The 6,469-nt window shown below is 59.8% G+C and overlaps 1 protein-coding gene and 1 long non-coding RNA gene across 15 annotated transcripts in view; one reads left to right on the forward strand and one right to left on the reverse strand.

The window, feature by feature from the left end:
• Positions 1–463, forward strand: part of LOC135361746 (uncharacterized) — a 26,131-nt gene extending 25,668 nt beyond the window's left edge. The window contains exon 2 of the long non-coding RNA XR_010405559.1: positions 224–463. This is a non-coding gene — a long non-coding RNA (uncharacterized LOC135361746). The remainder of the gene's footprint in view (positions 1–223) is intronic.
• The window catches only part of ADAMTS10 (ADAM metallopeptidase with thrombospondin type 1 motif 10), an 18,921-nt gene extending 16,060 nt beyond the window's left edge, over positions 1–2,861 (reverse strand). For all 14 annotated transcript variants that reach the window (XR_010405530.1, XR_010405526.1, XR_010405525.1 and 11 more), the window contains exons 1-2: positions 2,804–2,861; positions 439–520 (exon numbers count right to left, since the gene is read on the reverse strand). The gene's annotated coding sequence lies outside the window, so the exon portion shown is untranslated. The remainder of the gene's footprint in view (positions 1–438; positions 521–2,803) is intronic.
• Positions 2,862–6,469: the final 3,608 nt, after the last annotated feature.

Genomic DNA, 6,469 nt, shown 5'->3' on the forward strand with positions numbered 1-6,469 from the left:
CTGGTTCGGCTCCTTCTCCTTTCAGATTCTTTCTGGAAGCTCTAGGCCTGCCCGGCAGGTCTCAGTTTCTCTGGCATCTGCCCCAGGCCAGCCTGCTGCGCACAGAAACCACTTTGGGCCACTACCCTGTGCCAAACCCTCCTCCCCACTCCTGTCTCCACCCTCCTCCTCCTCCTCTGTGCTGTTTCCCCCTTAATCACACACTGTCTTGTTTTCTTTGCAGCCTGGCCAAGTCTGAGAGTCGATCTCCAAACAGGGCAGTTCAGCACATGAGGGAGGGAGCCAGGTTTTCAACAAGATGCAGACTTAGAAGTTGAAATTACCCGCTTCTGCTTGGACCCCTCCAGCAATGGGGAGCTCACTCCAAGACACTCTGCGACCCTACGGCTCCCTTCAGCTGGGCTAATGATTACCCCTTGTTTTTCTGTTTGTTTTTACCTTTTGGGGGCTTCAGTTGACGGCCTGGCGTTGGACACCTGTGTGAGAGCCCCTCTGGCCCTCAGTGCCTCTTCTTCAGCGCCTGGACGGGGAGGGGGCAGTGAGGAGGAGCTGGGCTGGGTCTGGAGTTCCAGGGTGGCTGAGAACACTCTGTCCTTCTCCCTGACCCTGGTGAACCTCCTCTTGGATTTCATCCTCCCTCAGTTCCTAGTCCCCCACCAAAGCTCCCTCATGCCCTACTCGGCCTCCCCCTGCCCCCATCTCCTCTTGCCTCCTCTCCCCTATTCCATCCTGGAGACCTTGACCAGCTCTGATTAAACCCCTTCCTGGTCAGTTTCCCCGGCCCTCCTCTTGCCTTAACCCCCCTCCCCTCCCATGCCTCATTGCAGCGTGAGGCTGGAGCCCCCTTCCCCCAATCCTGTCCCTCTCCTTCTTTCCTACACTGCCAGGCCTGGTGCAGAATCTTCCTCCCCCAGTGGCTCTGTGGCTCTGGTCCTGGCTGCAGTGTCTTTGAGCCTCTCCTGCTCCCCACCCCTGAGGTCCTCACCCCTGTCCTCCAGGGCTGGGGCCCTTCTCCCAATGACCTCACAGCTTCCCTTGTGCTTCTGGCTCAGGTGAGGTGTGGGGGGAGGGTGTGGAAGGACCTGGCATAGGTGGGTGGGGATGGGGAGGGGGGGATCTGGAGGGGGAGGGCACACAGGTGTCCCACCAGGGCGAGGTGGGAAAGAGGATCTGGGTCAGTGGCCCCGCCTGCAGGGTGGTGGTGAGGTGTGACCTGCCCAGGGCACTGGGGCTACTGGGAACAGGTCAGTGGGTCTGGGGAGAAAATGATACTGATGGCAGGGAGGTTAGGGGGTTCCCGGCCAGAGCCTGGCTGGGGGCAACAGCAGGGGACCTACACCGGGGTGTGTGCATGACTCTGTGTGTGTGTGTGTGTAACCGTGTAAGTATGTATGTAGGTGACTTTTTGTGTGGTGTGTGTGCCCATGTGACCCCGTGTGTGGCCATGCGTGTGCCCGTGTGGCTGTGTGCGCGCGCACACGCACGCACGCGCGCGCGCGTGCCCAGGCTTGGCCATTCCTCCCAGCCCCTCCTCCCAGAAGGCAGGAGGGAGGCGGCCAGCACGGGGACGGTGCCAGCGCTGGAGGAGGAAATGCCGCGCGGAAGCGGCCCGGAAACAGCGGAGGCTCCATCCCATCCCGGTGATCCGGGAAGGACCCGCCGCTCCACACCCAGACCTCCTGGGCCGTGCCGGGGAGACCTGGCCACTCTGTGGAGGCCACGGCCGAGGCCGCCCGGGCAGAGGCCTCCTCCAGGCGCTGCACATCTGGCTGGGCGGGAGGCAGACCCTGCCGGGAGAGCAGACAAAGGCCCGCCCGCGGCCCGCGGGAGGAGGGGGCCGGCGCCCCGGCGGGTCCCCCTCAACTAGCCACTAATTAAAGGCCCTGAGCCCGACGGGCTGGAGACCCTCGGAGACAGACGGCTGTGGCCTGGGTGACCCACTCAAGGGAAGCGGGAGATGCCACTCCCACACCCAGACACACAAACACACACTGGTAGCGACGCACACCCTCGAGGGTGACCACACCTGCGCAGCCGGGGACCGACACCCGGACACCGCAGACCCACAAAGGGCTCCCGGCCCAACACACCCACCCGCTCAGAACACACACATCCAGAGGCGAACGCACACGACACACAACCACACACTCCCCAGACCTACACACGTACACACTCATTCACAGAAGACAACCCAGAGACACACACACACTTGGGCCTACACGCACAGACACGTACACACTCGTTCACACACACCAGACAACAGACAAACTCAGAGTCCCACAGAACTTGACATACACACCAGATGCACCCACATACGGGCATTTACACACTTGTTACACTCAGACACACTCGCAGCACCGAGACACTCACACTCACCTAGACATTTACACACCCAGCAGACACTGGCTTACACTCACACCTCTGCACCCACACAGCACCCCATATGATCGCACACAAATTCCAACACACCCAGACACGCAGGGACATTTCACGCGGACACACACATGCCGACTCACAACACTCACACGTACGTGGATGCGCACACGCACCCCGACACACATACCCACACGCAGCAAACACACCCAGACAGCCGCCCACATGACCTCAGTGTCGCACACACTTAGGGACATCACACACCGACACAAGCCCCGAGGCTGGACGGCCCAACAGACCGGGGCCCGCGGCCGTGCCCGCCCGACGCAGACACCCAAGGTCACCCCCGGGCACCCCGCGCCGGCCCCCTCCCCTGGGCGCCCGCCGGCCCCGCCGAGCCCGCTCCCTGCCGAGCCGCCCGCGCCTCTACCTGCGGCCGGCCGCCCGCCCGCCCGGGCCTCCGTCCGCCGTCTCCGCCGCCGTCTCGCCGCCCTGCGCAGGAAGGGAGGGAGCGAGCGCGGCGGCGTGGCCGGGGGAGGGGGCGCGGGGAAGGCACTTCCTGAGCCGCCTGCCAGGGTTATAAAAAACCCCCAAACCGCGCGCGGCCAGAACCCCGCCCGCCGCCGCCGCCGCCCGGCCTGGGCCGCGAGCTGGACCCGAGCCAGGGACCCGGGAGCCCGGGCGGCCCCGCCCGGACCGGCCCCGCCGTGGGGGCTGGGTGCGGGGGGAGAGTAAGGTGGCAGGTGGGGGAGGGGCGACAGGCGGGGTGGGGGGAGGGGAGGGAGGAAGAATTGGGTAGGGGTAAGGGGAAAAGGAGGGAGAGGCGTAGGGCTGGTGGGGGAGGGGAGATTGAATGGAAAGAGGCGGGAGGAGGTGGGGGATGGAGAAGGAGGCACCGTCGCGTGGGGGGCAAGGGGAAGGAATGGGGCGCGGAGGGGAGAGGGGAGCGGGTGGAGGGTGGGGGAGGGGAGAGCCCCTTCCCTCGCCGGCATCGGCCGCTCCGCCGGCATCGACAACAGCTGTTACTTACTGAGGGCTAGTCCTGCTCAAACAAGCCTGTATTGGGCGCCACCCGTGTGCCAGGCACCGTGCCCAGGGCGGCTGAATAAATCTCAGCCCGCCCCTGGCCTCCCAGAGCTCCCCTCTGGGGGGTTGACCTGCCGTGGGCCTGGCTGGTTCCATTTCACAGAAGAGAAAACTGAGGCTAGAGACGGGGAGAGTGACAGTTTCATGAGAGCAGGGGCCCAGTGGGTTTTATTCACCCTTGGGTGGGTTCTCAATAGATGTGGAGCTAACACATGGATGGGGCTGACCTGCACAGTCAGGGCAGGAGTGAAAATCCAACCCAAGGTGGCCCCACAGGCCTCTAGGTGCCTGGCCCTCCCGCTGGTGCTCCAGGAGCTTTCAGGGCGGTGACCCCCCAACCTCAGAGCCTGGCCTGGCCTCACCCTTGGTCTTCCTGAATCTCCCTGCAGGCTGGGTAATAACAACCTTACAGGCCGCTGGGAGAGGGGTTCATTCAACAGCAAACATTTGTTTCTTTTGTCCTGAATTTGGAAGGTTAGGTCAGCGCTCAGGCATACAGCAGGTACTCCATAAATACCAGACTGCTCCTGGAGCTCCTACCAGATTGCAGCTCTGCTTCCATACCATCCCCACCCCAGACCAGACCTGAGGGACGGCCTGCCGGTGGGTTTGCTAGCCACACCCCCCCGTAGCCTCTTGAGCCCCCATTTGAGGAACAAGTCCAAGTAAGCCAGCTCTGGCCTCTGCCAGCAGCCCCTCCATTTCATGAGGGCCCCCGGGAGCCCACCCTGAGCTGCCTTCAATTTACCTCTTTCTCTAAAGAGCTGGCTGCCTTGGCATTCTCAATTTCCCTAATGCTGAACGCTCCCACCTTTAGCCCAGTGGCTCCTGGTGGCCACCAGACAGTGCTGGAAATTTCAGGGCTGCTTTGAGCCAGGAGCTCCCAGGCTGTCATTTACTAGCTTACTAAACCTCTTATAATTATTCTGGGAAACTGGCTCTTTGCATCCATTTCTCCTTCCTACCACCCTGCAACCCCAGATGTCCCATGGGGTCTCCCTCTCCCCTCGGAGTGTGGTCTGGATAGGGCATGTGACTCAGCCCCAAGCCACTCCCACATCCCCATCTCCAGGCCTCAGGGGTTGATTGGGGGATGGGCATGTCCAGACTTTTGCAGGGAATTCTGGGAACTTTGGAGGCTTGAGTAGCATTGGGAGCCGAGTCCCCATCTTAGACAACAGGGAGAGGCTTCTTGTAAGAACAAAGCCACCGGGTGGAGGAGGGTTATGGCCCCAGAGCCATCATTTCAGCCTTGAGCAAGCTGTTCCTGAAGCCCACAACTGGGCTTTCATTTATTGAGTACCATTATGTGCCAGGTGCTGGTCCAGGTACTGGGGACACAGTCAGCAACAACACCACGGCAACCCCATTGAGGTCACCATCCTGCCTCTCCCCCCTGATATTGCCATGGCCACTCACGTTGTTCTTCAAGTTTCATCTCACACATCAACCCCCCCCACCCCGCCCGCCCAGAGGCCCGCCCCTCCCCCCACTTCCAGATTACATCCACACACCTTCTCTCCCATTTCCTGGTTTATTTTACTCTTAGCACGAGTCACCACCTGACACTGTGGAATACTTATTTTTGTTGGTTCTTTCTCCCTCAATGCAATGCCAGCTCTGAGGGAAGAGGTTTTCACCTGTGTGGTCCACAGCAGCATCCCTAGCGCCTAGAACAGGGCCTGGCACACAGGTGATGCTCAGTCCTGAGTAACTAGGGAGCCACCTAAAGGCTCCCCAGGGGAGGTGACATTGACATTTGAATGTTAAGAGGGAGGCTGAGGGGGTGAGGGCATTCTAGGGGGAAAGCACAGCAAATACAAAGGCTGCTATGGCCAGCACATTCTCTTTTGACTTAAACAAGCTTGGACTGACTTAAAAAGTGTTTTGTTTGTTTTTTGGTGACTTAGAACCTTTAGAATCCAGGTGATGTAGAGCGCGCCTGGAGGGATGCAGTACTCAGTGCAGCCACAGGAGGCCCCCCGCAATCCCGTTGCTGCCCAGGGGGCTGTCCGAACTCGGGAGGTCAGAGAGTCAATGATAAGCGTGTGACCCAATGATAGAGCACTTGCTTTGAGGCGAGTGCTCATGAGGTAGGCACCGTTATTGTACCCATTTCCCAAATGAGAAAACTGAGGCACCCAGAGAGGCTGAGTAACTTGCTCAAGGTTGCTCAGCTACAGGTGGCGGAATCAGAAAAGAACAACCAAGGTAAACCACTCAGGGGGAAGGCAGGTGAGCTTGAGGGTAAAGACCTGGGATCATCGCTCTGAGACCGGGGGGACCCCTTTCTCAGGGGCTGGAGGCCCCACCTCTAGCCCTCCTGCTAGGTGTTTTCCCCTTAAATATTGAGATGAATCTTGCCTGCCCCAGGCCAGGTGAAATTGACACCCCCACCTCTCCCAATTAGGGGGTCAGGGAGGGCTTCTCCCAGGAAGGCACGTTTAATAGCAGATCTGATGGGCGAGTAGGAATGGGGCAGCGCGAGAGGTGAGGAAGGGTTTCAGGGCACAGCATGGGCAAAGGCCACGCCGAGTTTCCCCAGGATCCCTCCCGTGTCTGGAGTGAATAGATGCTCAGACTCCGCCAGGCAGGGCGGAGGGGTAAAGACAAACACTGTGTCATGTCACTTATATGTGGCATCTAAAAGAGCCAAACTCGTAGAAACAGACACTAGAATGGTGGTTACCAGGGGCTGTGGGGTGGGGGCGATGGGGAGATGTTGGTCAGAGGGTACCAACTTCCAGCTACAAAGTGAGTTCTGCGGGTCCACTGGACAGCCAACAGCGTGGTGAGTATAGTTAACAATGCTGTCTTATATACTTGGAAGCTGCTAAGGGAGGAGATCTTCAGTGTTCTCAGCACAGAAATGACAGGGTAACTTGTCGGGTGAGGTGGGTTGCTCGCTAACGGGACTGTGGTTAACATTTCGCCATATGTAAGTGCACCAAGCCCGTGTTTTGCATGCCTTAAATTTACACGGTGCTGTGCGTCAATTCTAGTTCAATGA

The sequence above is a fragment of the Mirounga angustirostris genome, unplaced genomic scaffold (assembly GCF_029215605.1).
Source record: "Mirounga angustirostris isolate CCGP_5_RB_7025 unplaced genomic scaffold, mMirAng1.0.hap1 SCAF_1, whole genome shotgun sequence".
NCBI classification, from domain to species: Eukaryota; Metazoa; Chordata; class Mammalia; order Carnivora; family Phocidae; genus Mirounga; species Mirounga angustirostris.